The sequence below is a fragment of the Lycium ferocissimum genome, chromosome 2, assembly GCF_029784015.1.
Source record: "Lycium ferocissimum isolate CSIRO_LF1 chromosome 2, AGI_CSIRO_Lferr_CH_V1, whole genome shotgun sequence".
NCBI lineage: Eukaryota > Viridiplantae > Streptophyta > Magnoliopsida > Solanales > Solanaceae > Lycium > Lycium ferocissimum.
The window spans coordinates 16,938,040-16,952,577 of NC_081343.1; the positions used below are offsets into that span (position 1 = coordinate 16,938,040).

A 14,538-nucleotide genomic window follows, 5' to 3' on the forward strand; every position below is an offset into this window, starting at 1 on the left:
TGCTTGCTAGTCATCCACCCTCTATATATATAAAAAGCCCCAACAATTATAAGGTGTACACATGTACCACTCATAACTTAAACTAATCAAATTTGGCCAAGCTTTGTGAAAGGGGCCCACACTATTCCCACGGTCACATGGCCTTATTTGGCTATTTCATGAAAAATAATTAACTTCCAATAATTCACTTTTAACCCCAAATTTTCCTTAATATTCCATACCAATAAAATCATAAGCAACTTATGCCTTAAAACAAAATCGGATGTCAAAAGTCTCAACCTCGTACCCCGGAATAGTCTTGTCCTTAACTTTTCATGGTTAGCTCGGAATATTCCAATGTACAAAATACGGGATATAACAGAATATTAGCACTTCATCAATACTCACAAGCTTACAAGCACTCAAACCAACTTGATTCTCTTGGGTTTTACCTTGATTTAGTATAAGAACTTAGGGAGAGGGTTTGAGAGAGTCTAAGGTTAGATGTAGATGACAAATGATCCAAAAGTGAAGCCAAACGAAATCAATAGAACCAACTTAAAATCCGCCGCCTCAAAGTTCATCCACATTGTACGGGCCGTACATGGGTCCGTACTTGGGCCTCAAAGTTTCCAACATTCTGCCCAAAAGGTATGGGCTCCATACCCTCCAAGTACGGGCTTTAACAATATTGTACGGGCTGTACAATCTTGCCCAATTCTGATTTTCATCAAAACATCTTCTCGTCGATTTGTTTAACCTCTAATCCCTCTTACACTTACTAAACATGAATTTAAACCTTTATATACTCAAGATGGACATGTCTAAACTCTTATGACCTTGAAGATAATCCCACCCTCCAAGTCTACGACGACCAACTCATGATGAAACTCAATGTACAAAAGTACAAGGTCTAACATCCTCCCAGCGCCCCCCCTCCCCAGAAACATTCATCCTTGAATTCTCAAAAATCTACAGAAATTTCGGCAGAGTCTCTTCTATAATCGTACTACTACCAACCTGTCACATAGCCCAACGACACAATACAATGCCACACAGGGCTACAATAATCAATAACAACAATGGCCCCACATGACCAACGAAAGAAACTGACAATATAGTGCTTACCTGAATGTGATGACCCAACTCCTAGATCGAGCGAGCACCCACACTAACCATCATGGTGGGCAAACCCTTCCTTTTTACTTAACCATTTTTAATCATCACATGCAGAAATTAAATAATGAAAGCAGCCTCAATATCATAAATAAATACTAATAAGTGTGAAAAAAATAATTTAATTAAAAAAGAATACAAATAACTACCCAAGGATCTGGTTAAGTCATAGTACAAAAGCTTCTAAGTATACAAATTGAATAAAAGTTACAACCACAACTTGAATACAACTTATGTTTAGAATGAGAATTAAACAGAAAAGTCTGGATGAACTCGATGAGATCCTTGAAGGAAAACTGAATCTCGCTCATGTACTTGGAACAACTCTATACCTCGAAAAGGGTGTAGCAAGAGTAGTATCAGTACAAATACTATGTACTGGTAGGTATTATAGGCCGACAACAATTAGTTTACATATATAAAAGACATAAATTAACAAGTAGATATGTTAGCAATCAAGGGCAGTCACTAAGCTTATTCAAGCAAAATTTGCAGTATTAGGAACCACAATAATCTCATTAATCTCAGGTCATAGCCTAGGTGGAAGCCTCTAGTCCACGAACCCATCAAGTCACTAAGTAAGTATTTAACAAGCACACAACAACTCAAATAAATCATCATCCAAGGAATTAGTGCGAAAATGTACCATACAATGATATAAATGCAGTAAACAGAATCAATGATATGAATAGATGAAGTGAATGAGTGCATATGCAATGCAGTGCAATGCACTGGCCAACTGTCTCATACCGTACACACATGCTATGGACAAAAATCCTCCACGTCTCGATAGTCATGACCCATGGGGGACCTGTGAAGTCTACAGACCATTCTCACGATCCCGATAAATACCTCGGGCATCAGACACTTTCACGATCTCGGCAAAGACCTCGGGCATCAGACCCTCATCTCTCTTTTACGCTCTTCAAAGAAAGATCTCGGAGGCTACACTCTCTCACTTATCATCATCAGAACCAAGTCACAGCTCGTCTCAATGTATCATGTAAAATGAGGATGAATGCTATGCATAATATCATTGCCAACTGTAAATCATAATCAAGATCTCGTTCGTGTCTTATTATATGTACACATTACAATTCAGGTCCACTCTCGTTATCCTTCCTTTTTTCGATGATAAGTGAAATACAATAGAAAGAGATGAATGCAAAATAGAAAGGCAACAATCACATATGAAGTATGGAATGCATGTCATGCACTTCCTCAGCCTCAATTAGACACATCGATTAAAAGTCCTCAGATTTATATTATAATATGTAGATCAACATTTCAATTCTCAATAACAACATTCCTCTTTCATATGACAATGGGGTAACAAGAAGGAGAGGGGCAAGTATGTCAGTCACATGAATATCACACATAGACAGTAGGGCAACAGACCCAATCATAACAATCATGGTGACAAGCCCACATAGTCAATCAACAATACCAACCTATAAATATCCATCCCAACTTCATACTCGAAGGCTTAATATGATTTTCCTGACAATAAATGTCTTATACATATGCTTCCCTAATTGGAGTCTAACCGAAAAGTAAGTCGTAACCTACCTCGATGCCGAGCAGGTGCCACGAACTATCCCACGAGAGCCTTTACCTTTTGAAGCGCTTCTGAATGTTCGAAGTCTATTCAATAATGCAATCTAAATTAGAAACAGAGACTAACGATACCCATATTGCCATAAAATTATTCGAATAGAAAAACAACCCTTAAAAACGAAATTCGAGCCCACAAGGGCAAAACTGTAATTTCATTAAAAAAATCAGGTTCAATATAGTAAAAATAGTACTCTATGAGTTTAAACGAGTCCAATGATACCCATATTGCTATACTTTAATTCGGAATCCAAAAATGTAACCCCGAGGCCCCAAGGGCAAAACTGGAAATTTATTTCAAAATTGGTTTACCTAGCTTAATTAGTCTAAACCCAGAAAAACCATTCAAAAAGCCATCATCTTGATCCTCAAACCATGGTTTACCACTTTTTAACTTTTGGGTTCAAAACCCCAATTTCTACAATCTAAACACGGATATAAACGATAACCAACAAAAATAATTATGGGAAACCACAAAAATAAAGGTTATATGCTTACCCCTCTGTTGAGATGAGAACAACACTGCTAAAATCACCTCAATCCGTGCTCCCAAACTTGTAAGAAAGTAAATAAATCCCGAAATAAGTGAAGAAGAAAAAATGCAGCAGCTGTTTCGGTCCAAATCAGGTGTTAGATGATCACAAAGCTCACTTTTGACAAGCCCAATAAAATCCTTGCGATATTTCACCCAAGATAGCCTTTTGAATCACCCAGTTTGGCCTTAAAATGAGAGAGATATGAAGTTTTCATGTTTTGAAGGAATGCAGAAAATTTAAGGATGAACTTAGGGGCAAAATCATAATTTTCAGCAAAAATCTCACCAGAAAATCAGCAACAGCGAAATCTAGAAAAAAGGCCATATCTCACTCATATGATGATGAAATGCGACAATTCTTGTTGCTATAGTTCTGAAATTACAATACGGATCGAACGGTTTAATCGAAACACAAAACATCGACTGTTTGCTCATTATGGTACCCTTTTTGCTCAAAATGAATCTAATCTAAATTTGCGGACAAGTCCAAAATCTTCATACGAACTTGTTGGAACTTTCACACGGGGTCGTCTTGACCCGATGTTGACCGTGGCCAACTCCAATCCCTTAACCTAACTAGTTTCTCAACCAATGACTCAAATGGCACCTGAATCCTTTGAAAAATGAACCAACAACTCCACTAAGTCATAAATCACATTTCAGACCTAACAGAACTATTAAAAATTGATTCCAAACATAATTACCCAAAAGTCAACTTTCGGTTAACTATTTTTCACTTATTCAACTTAAGAACTTCTAAACTTATTTAACTTAAAAACTTCTAAATTCCTCAAAATCAACCAACACTCATCCGATCACCTTGGGGACCGGTCCACCCATCCTCACAAGTTAAAAACACTCCAACGACGTTGGGGAGAGGGTCAATAGGGGTGAAAAGGATAAAATGCTAAAATGACCAAACGGGTCGTTACACTGAAGATGATGGTGAAGATGATGGTATTATGGCCTTAACCTGCTCTAAGATCAGAAATAGATGGTGGTACCTAGATTTCATGTCTTTCTCAGCTTCCCAAGTCATCTCTTCTGCATTTTTATTTCTCCAGAGTACTTTTACGGAGGTTACATCTTTGGTTCGCAATCTATGAACCTGGCGGGCTAAAATAGCAACGGGAACTTCCTCATACAATAACTGTTCTGTAGCCTAAACATCATCTACTGGTAAAACTCTGGAAGGATCTCCGATACACTTACGGATCATGGATACAAGGAAGACCGGATGTACAAACTCCAAGTCTGAAGGTAGGTCTAACTTATAGGCTACTTGGCCACTCTACGCACAATCCTATAAAGCCCGATATATCTAGGGCTAAGCTTGCCCTTCTTACCGAACCTCACAATGCCTTTTATTGGCGATACCTTCAAGAACACCCAGTCATCTACCTGAAACTCCAAGTCTCACCGTCGATTATGTGCATATGACTTTTGGCTACACCGAGCTGTTAGTATCCTTTCCTGAATAAGCTTAACTTTCTCTACCGCTTACCGGACCAAGTTAGGTCCAATAACTTAGTTCTCCGATCTCGAACCATTTGATAGGAGATTCACACCTTCGCCCATATAGGGCCTCATAGAGGGCCATTTGAATGCTGGAATGGTAGCTCACTACTAAAAAAACAACGTTTAGCGACGGACGTAATTCGTCGCTAATCAACATATATCCGTTGCTAAACAAGTTTTGCGACGAAATTTTGTCTGTTACTATTTTGCTCGTAGCTAACCTCTTACCGACGGAAAAATGGATTCCGTAACAAGCTTAGCAATGGAATTTTTCGTCGCAAATTTTATAAAGTTCGTCGCTACTTTCATGATTCATTTCGTCGTTTTAATATATTCGCGATGAAAGTTTTTGTCGCTAATCCGTCTCTATTTTGAGTAGTTTAACCCTTGCTTTTGCGACAACAGATCATTGTCGCAATCCGTCGCTAACTTTTTTCTATAGCAACCACCAAAATCCATCGCAAAATCTATCGCAAGCATTTTTCTTCTGAAATATTTTTATTTAATTTTCTTAAATACACTCGGTTGAAACATATTAAATGTAAATTATTAAATACCCTTAAAAATAACTGACATTCATATCAAATAATATTTATAGAAGGTTCAAAACGGATAGCAGAATCCAAAAAGTATAATTACAGGAAGCATGTGATCAGGTAGTATAGGAATCAATGTTCATAATTGTTCTTCAACTAATAGAATAGAGTCTAAAAGCCACAACTAACTAATGTAGTGCTTGAGAGTGATGTTCATCAAGATCAAAAGTAGAACCCGAGGCCATAATCGTGTTTCCCTTGACCCAAGGCCATAAGCTTTTCTCTTCATCATTCCTACCACTGTCTCGTAATACATCCGAGTTGTAACATCCATCTCATACTACTATAATTGTTGTGACCATTGTTGCTCTAACAATTCTTGAGCTTTGTCCTGTAAAATGAAAATGAACATTGCAGATTTATGGAGGCATCACCATTTATGGAATTCAAAACTATCTTACAGTAATGGAACACCACATACTACAACCACCTAGGCAATTTAACAAAAAGACATCAGGACTTCATCTATATATACATAGTTGGAATCACTCTAGATTTTGTATACTATTGCTGAGTTAATGACACAAATTCCTTACGACTGAAGATGATATAGTATTTATTGTAATCATGTAGAACACTAGATCCCTATATTAGTAGACCATGAGTTTGTAACTTATCAAACTTCGATCAAAGTCTCGAGGTTTCAGATTCAAACCATATTGCAATTCATGAATTACATATTACGGGATGCCGGTTGACTACATAGCATAACCTGACTGAATTTTGCAATTTTTGAGGTTTAACCTCAGTGGCTGAGTCGATTAAAAGTTACAGTTTATAATATAGCAGAATAACGACCATAACAAAAACGGAAAAAATACGATGCAAGCAAAAAAGTTCAATACCACCAATTACCACGACCCATTACAAATAATAGTGAAATTGCTGGTAAGCTCATTTTGAGCTCAAATTTTATGACACTAAAACTCCATAAAACTTCAACCAATAGGTACTAAACTGTTTCAGCTAGAATCAACTGTTTCAGCTTAACCAATACGTACTAAACACTTATATAGCAGTCCTCATAACATAAAGTAAGAGCATAATAACACTATCACATTGAGATACACCTATAAGGACAACGTTATACGGAACATCACATTTTGCTTTGTAATTTACCTGGACGAAGAAGACTGATTAGTATCTTTTTCAGTGGGCGCAGTGTATTTGTAGTTTATTTCCCTAGAGGCGTTTGAACAAATAATTCCATGCATGTATGGAACCCACAATGAAAATTGAAACATGAAGAATGACAAAAGTTCAGATGTGTATCTATAAAAATCCAATCGGCCATCACAGAGCAAGTTCATTGGTCATCACCTAGTTATAAACAATCTCTATATGTGCACCCAAAATAGGGCATGTCGATTTATTCAATCTTTTTCCAGCCAAAAAGCGCACATAGAGAAATGCTTAGTCTTACAAGCAGTCCATAAAGCCATTTGAAATATTTTTCAATGAAGTTCCATTAAGCTATTTGAATTCAATATGAGATTATTACCCTTGTAGGGTCACAAAAAAAAAAAGTTGTGCAAAATTATCGTAAGTTAAATTTAGCATTACAAATTTTAGTTGATAATTAAATATTAATTATACACTCAAAAACACTACAAATCTATTTCACCATTTTTACTTTCCTAAAAAGCAACCAAGAAAGAGGTAGAATATACAACTTCTTCATTCTATAAATACGCTCCTCATCGACATGTATGTAGATACTAATATATTTGTTTCACCAATTTTTATTTTGCTTAGATGTTAAGTCTTTTGGCTAATAATTAGTTACAAAGGTATCTACCTATTACTTGCTAAAGCGAAGAAGTACATACCTCCATATATTAGCTATGTCAAGTTGATTTCCAAGAATCCCATATTTTCTTTAGTAACAACAGCTGCAGCCAAGTTATAATTTCAACAGATAAAGGAAATAGTGAACACAAAAATAATATCAAAAACCAGTCATAGAATAGAAACATTTACAATGATCGGCATTGGAACAACAATTGATAGCAAATGCAGAACAAGTCTAAGACGTCCTGCAACTATACCATCGTATAGCACATTGGGAGACTACATATATTTTATAATTGGGAGAAAGTAATGAAGATACATAATAGCATTTATTCTACTACTATTTTTGTTGATCTACTTGCTTTGACACTTGCTTCAGTGCACCCAGTCTTATTTGCCTACATTCTACTATTAACACTATCCCTAATTCCAAATTTTCTATCCTTTTCCTCCAAATATTGGCTCATGTTTAAATCCATTACAATATTCCCCTGCCTCTCCTTGATAAAATAAATTACTACAAGTTAAAAAGGATCAAGTCTATACATGAATACATAAAGACAACAGACCTGCGACTTCTCAGGGGACAATCCATGTTCACTTCTCCAATTGGTTTGACAACATCAAGTAGTAAAGAAGACTCATCATGATGTGGTGTCAAAATGTGTATTACTTAATTAAGTATGGTCGGAGATTATATTAGGTACGCAATGGCCATTAGGGTCTGAATGAGAGCAATGTACGAGCATTAGTGATGGGCTAGTGTTCAGGGCTTAGTGATTGCAAGAAGAAAAATAAGAAGAATAGACTTTTTTCACGGAACTGTGTTCTCTTTCGAACAAGGTAATTGCTAAGCTAGGTTTGTTCCACAAAACACAGAGCAAATCAAATACAAGCCCTACTCCTTCGATTAGTCATGAAAATAACCTAGAAAGTTCGCTTCAATTATCAAAACCAAATATTACAAATATCAAAACTGATCCAATAGGTCAAAATTGCAAAACCCAAATCAATATATTTCTAGGTTCTACCTAAGGTAGCAAAATAGAAGATAAACTAACTACTTTTGAACTATGTGAATACCTTGAATGGACCCAAGATCCAGGTATGAAAGGCGATCATTCAAAACCTCAACATCTCCAAAAGCCTTAAGAGTTTCTGCATTGCTGCCGATGACATTAAATCGTCAAAATGGGACTATTAAAAAACCATAACAAGTATTAATCGGGTAACGAAGGAGGGTTAAGTGATTCCAGAGAAAACTAATAGGGAGAGAAAGAGAGCTCTAGATGAAGTAAGCATAAAGAAAATAGAAAAAATTGTACTGGCAAGTATAGAGGTGATAGATTCCTCCTAGCATTGTAAAAGACACTACGAGTACACAAACAAATAAAAAAGTAGGAAAAGGAGAAACGAATTTTGTTAAGGCCAACAGGTCCAAGCGAAGATTTGATATGCAGTTACTGAAATCCCAAATTACAACACACAATCACATTAAATCACAAAGTAGAAAAAGAAATGTAATACATGTCGAAAGGAAAGGTAGCGAGATTAGACGGTACCATTTTGGGTGAACATCCTAACGGACTGGCGGTCGCCGAAAATATTAAGATTTTGTGTTGAATACGCCATTTTTTACTGTATATCTACCCGGAAAAGTGATGAGAATGTTGGAAATGTGAGAAGATTGGCAACGAGATAAACCCTAGATCGGGCAATGAATACAAAATGTGGAAAAGCGACAAAGTGGGACTAATTAATACCTAGATTAGGTTTGTGCCCTTGAACTCTCTTTCCCCTCAAACGACAATTTTGCTGGCTTCCTCTGTGAGTTTTTCTATTGTAGAAGAGAGGCGATGCTATCAGAGTTTTGTACCCTAGGAAATAAATTTAAATCATCATGGTGACGGAATTGGTGACGGATATTAAATGTTAAATCCATCACTTAAATATAACTTTGTTGGTTAATAAAAAATGCCTAACGACGGAAAATTCCGTAGCAATGACTTTTAATTTTTTATTTTATTTTAAATAAAGTAAATCTAGCAACAAAAAAACTATCGCTAGATCCATCGCTACTATTTAATAAAATTTGTCCCTGGCCTTATGTCACTAATTCCGTCAGCAAAATGAAGGCGCCAAAATTTAGCAACGGATTAAGTTTTCTGTCGCTAATCCGTCGCTACATTAGCTATTTACATTTTTCTTACTTATTTAGCGACAAATCTACTATTCCGTTGCTATTCCGTCATTAATTAGCGACGGAAAAGTGTTTGTCGCTAAAAATTCGTCGCTAAAAGCTATTTTTTTTTTGTAGTGGCTGTTATTGTACGCAAACTCAATAAGTGGTAAATGATCATCCCAACTACCTCTAAAGTCCAACACACAAGCACGTAATATATCCTCAAGCGTCTGAATAGTGCGCCCGGCCTATCCATCAATCTGGGGATATAGCTATACTAAGATTCACTAGTGTCACCAATCCCTTCTAGAAAGACTTCCAGAAATTATTGTGAACTGCGTGCCTCTTTATGAGATAATAGATACTAGGACACCATGGAGGCATACTATCTCTCTAATGTATAACCTCGCATAATCCTCAGCAGTATATGTAGTCCTGACTAACAAAAAATGTGTTGATTCTATCAGCCTGTCAACAATCACCCAAATATAGTCAAACTTACGCTTAGATAGGGGTAATCCCGTAATGAAATCCATAGTGATCACCTCTCATTTACAAGTCGAAATGTCTATATCCTGCAATAACCTAACAGGCTTCTGGTGCTCAACCTTCACTTGCTGATAATTAGGACACTCGGCTCCGAACTCAGCTATCTCCTTCTTCATACCATTCCACCAGTAAATCTTCTTGATGTCATGGTACATTTTTGTCGACCCTGGATAAATAGAATAGCGAGAATAATGAGCTTTCGACATAATCTGCGACGTAACCATGCAACATCAGGAACACACAATCTGCCTCGATACCTGAGGACTCCATCACTTGTGATCTTGAATGGTGACGTCTCTTTCTGTGGGGTTATATCTCTATAATGAATCAATAAAGAATCCTCATACTGGCACTCTTCACCTCAGTTACTAGGGATGATGTCACTGTGTCATGTATCGTAACTCCTGTATCCCATGAGTCTAGCAATCAAACTCTCAAACTAGCCAAGGATGAAACTCACGAGCTAACTCTCTATTAACGGCCCATAAATATGAAAAGCTACGCATAGATCTGCAGCTAAGAGCATTGACTACTATATTTGCCTTTCCTGGATGGTACAGAATATTCGCATTATAATCCTTTAATAACTTTAACCACGGTCTTTGCCATAAATTCAACTCCTCTTGCTTGAAGATATACTGGATACTCTTATGATCTGTATAGATATCAACACGAACACTGTATAACTAATGTCTCCAGATCTTAAGTGCATGAATCACTACTGCAAACTCCCAATCGTGGGTCGGATAATTCTTCTCACATTTCCTCAGTTGCCTCGAAGCATAGGCAATTACTTTACTGTGCTGCATCAACAAACAACCCAACTCGACGCGTGAGGCGTCACTATAAAAAGAATAGCCCTCGAATCCCTACGAAGTGTCAGAACTGGTGCTACAGTCATTTTTCCCTTCAATTCTTAAAAATCCGCTCGCAAGCGTCTATCCACTGAAACTTAACTGCTTTCTAAGTCAACTTCGTCAGTGGTACTGAAAGAGCCTCTACGAACCTTCTGCAATATCCTGCCAAACCTAGAAAAATACAAACCTCCGTTGGTGTCGTGGGTCTAGGAAATTCTTCACGGACTCTATCTTTTGAATGTCAACCTTGATGCCCTCGTCTAATATCATATGCCCCAGAAATGCTACAGAGTTTAACCAAAATCCACATTTAGAGAACTTCACATACAACTCCTGATCCTGGAGAACTCTGAGTACTGCAGGCAAAAGATCCACATGCTCAACTTCTGATGGAGAACATACCAGAATGTTATAGATAAATACAACCACGAACAAATCTAAGAAGGGTTTGATTATGATGTTTATCAAATCCATGAACACTATTGGCGCATTAGTCAACTCAAAAGACATAAAGAGGAACTCAAGATGATCATATCTTGTCCTGAATGTCGTCTTCAGAATATCCTTCTCCCTGACCCTGACCTGATGATAACCCGATCTCAAATCTACCTTTGAGAAACATCTAGCACCCTAAAACTAATCAAATAAGTCGTCAATCCTCAGGAGTGGATACTCATCCTTTATCATCACCTTATTCAGATGCCTAGAATTAATACACATCCTCAGCGAGTCATCTTTCTCCCTTACAAACAACACTAATGCTTTCTATAGTGAAGTACTAAGTATGATGAAGCCTTTCTCGAGCAAGTCCTTCGATTTCTTCTTTACTTTATTCAACTCGGCAGGGGCCATTCTATTAGGAGAGATGGATATTGGCTGAGTATCTGGTAACATGTCTATAACAACATTAATCTCCTGCTCTGGGAAAATTCCTGAAAGCTCGTTCGGAAATATATTTGGGAGTTTATTAACCACTAGTGTTTAAAGATGCAAGGGCAGGAGGCGAGGCATTTTACACAGCATGAGGCAAGGCGTAAGCCCCAAGACACAGGGCATTAGTCCCATGGATCTACAGGGGCGTATGTCTCATGTATCTTCAATTTTATAATTTTATTGCTAAAAATAAGCAAATGTAAAGTTTTAATTAAAATTCTGTAAAATATAAGAAAAATTATTATAATTATAATATGAGAAAGTTAACAACACAAAAAATGATAATAGCGTAGCTAATCTTTAAAATGAAATCTTCATTCACTTCATCATCAATCTCCTGATCTATTAGTCCTTCCCACCCTCAACTAATATTTGCACTGACTTTTACTTATATATTCAAACAAGGAGAAGGGAAAAAAGTGTTAGAGCAATGACAAAAAATGGATGAAGTTGCTTCAAAAACATATTGCTATGAAATGTCTATCATATCAATTTCAAATATAATCATCTAAAACCACTATTTATGGCAGTGTTATTTTCTATGAGAGTTGCTTTGTTTATTTATATATTTTAAGAAAAATCACTAAATCATGAAAATATGATAACATAAAGTATAAATATCTTTACTTCAATAATAAAAATCATAATATATAGCAAAATACTTTTTAAACAATAAAAATTAACTTTAACGCGCGGGGCGTACACCTTTACTCCTAGGGCTTACGCTTTTGCGCCCGAGATTGATGCCCTAAATTGTAGGGCATATGCCCTATGGATATAAGCCTTTCACTTACGCCTTGGAGAGTTTTTGGTACGCCCCGCCCCGAAAACGCCTCTGAAAACACTGTTAACCACTGAAATAGGCTGAAGAGTCGGCGGTTCTACTTCTGCATTATGAACTCAAACTAGATTATAGATACACCCCTTTTTTAATCATCTTATTTGCCCAAAGGTGGAAATAACCCAACCTCACGGCCAAATCGGGTCACCTTTTTATTCCAGAACTAGTTCCCCTAGGAAGTGGAACACAATATTTGTCTAGTACCCAAGGTTAGCATAAATAGGTGCCAGCTAATCCATACCCATAACAATATCGAAGTCAACCATCTGTAACTTATTAAGATCTGCTAGGGTCTGGCAGTTACAAACCACTACTGCAACACTTCGATAAGTCTTTCTGGCAATAATAAGCTTGCCAATCGGTGTAGATATAGAAAATGAGTCACTCAATGATCCCGGTACTATACCAAGCTCCCCCGCAAAATCTGGAGTAACATACGACATATTGGATCCCGGATCTATCAATACGTAAACATTATATGAACAGACTATCAATATACCTGTCATCGCATCTAGCGAGGACTGCAAGTCCTGACGACCTGCCAAGGCATGAATGTGGTTCTGAGCATCGTCTAATCCAGAAGCTTCGCCTCTACCTCTGTCTCTACTTTGATTCCATCAAATAAGTATCAGACATCTCCGAATCTAGTGCCATTGACTCCTGTACCAGAAAAACCTCCCGTATCCAAACGACATAGTCTGGCTTATACCCGACCACATTGACTACAACGAGACCTTATCTGAACCAAATTACTCTAACTCTGGGATTCTAATACTCGTAACCCTTGCCATGGCACTACCTGAGAGCCTTGATCTAGCACCAACTGTGGGGGTAACCTATCCTGCTGCCCATAACTTTGCAGCCTGCTACTGCTCGAGGATTCCCTGTAATTACCCACTACTCTGGCCCTCTTGTCCGGTCTACCTTCGTCAACTAGATCATGTCCTATAAGAATCGGCGAGCCCTCATTTACGGACTCCCAAGACTGCGGACTTCTCAATCCCTCAGAAGATCTATGACTATCTGGTGTACTGGCAAGGTGCTGTGGCTGAGAAGCCACCAGCTGTGTTAATAACTGTACTGCTCTCTTCACCTTCTGGCCAGTTGTTATATCTCAAAAATTTTGAGTTGATGCATTATGAATAGACTAACGTGAGCCTAAGGTAAGCATGAAGTCCTTACGAGGTTGAGGAAAGTATTAAATAGCTTAAAGTGCATACCATAAGATTTTGAAGTCATAGGAATATGTGAAATTAAGTTCGTTGAAGGAAGTGAAATATAAGTCATGTTTGGAAAAGTTTTCGCAATAGTTGAGTTGATGCGTATTTAGTAATGTCTTGAGGAGCTACTATAGGGCCTCTTACATGGTTGATGAAGTGTTATATAAGTGTTAATAAGGTTCCACAAGGATTTGAGATCAAGCAAATCAATGAAACCAATTTTGGAAAAGGTGAGTTATACGACTACTTATACGGTCTATATAACTTTATACAGTCCGTATAAGGGTCCGTATAACAATTACAGTGAAGGGTCATCACTGGTGGTATTATACGGTCACTTATACGGACCATATAAGTGTCCGTATAATCTCGTCGGGCAGCTTTATTTTTCTTTTGTTATAAATAGATGACCCAAGTTTCTAATTTTCATTTCCCATCTTCTCCACAACTCTTGAGAGCTCTAGAATATTCCACACACCATATCAACACAAATCCAAGAGAAATCAAAGATCAAGAGGCAAGGATCAAGATATCCATGTGTTGGAAGACTTTCTAGGGTTAGTAGACTTTAAGAATTTCTTGGTTATTAAAGCTAGGGTTTTCATACAAGTTGATAACTTTCTCCAAAGATTTTTATGAGGTAAAAGGTTAGTCTTCATGCTTATTTCATGTTATTAAGAATGCTTAGTTATTGAATAACTTGGGTGAGAGGAAAAAGTAGAAGGTGAGGCCTAAATGTAGATTTCA

General features: G+C 37.2%; 1 long non-coding RNA gene across 2 annotated transcripts; it reads right to left on the minus strand.

Annotated features, from left to right (window-relative positions):
• Window positions 1-5,404: 5,404 nt before the first annotated feature.
• LOC132047955 (uncharacterized) lies at window positions 5,405-9,134 on the minus strand. Of its 2 annotated transcripts, XR_009412858.1 has the most exons (4): window positions 8,973-9,134; window positions 8,772-8,855; window positions 8,293-8,367; window positions 5,405-5,749 (listed from the first exon to the last, which is right to left on the minus strand). It is a non-coding gene; the product is annotated as an uncharacterized LOC132047955 (long non-coding RNA). The 2 variants fall into 2 exon arrangements; XR_009412859.1 differs by lacking the exon at window positions 8,293-8,367 and having other exon boundaries at window positions 5,407-5,749.
• Between the last annotated feature and the right edge of the window lie 5,404 nt (window positions 9,135-14,538).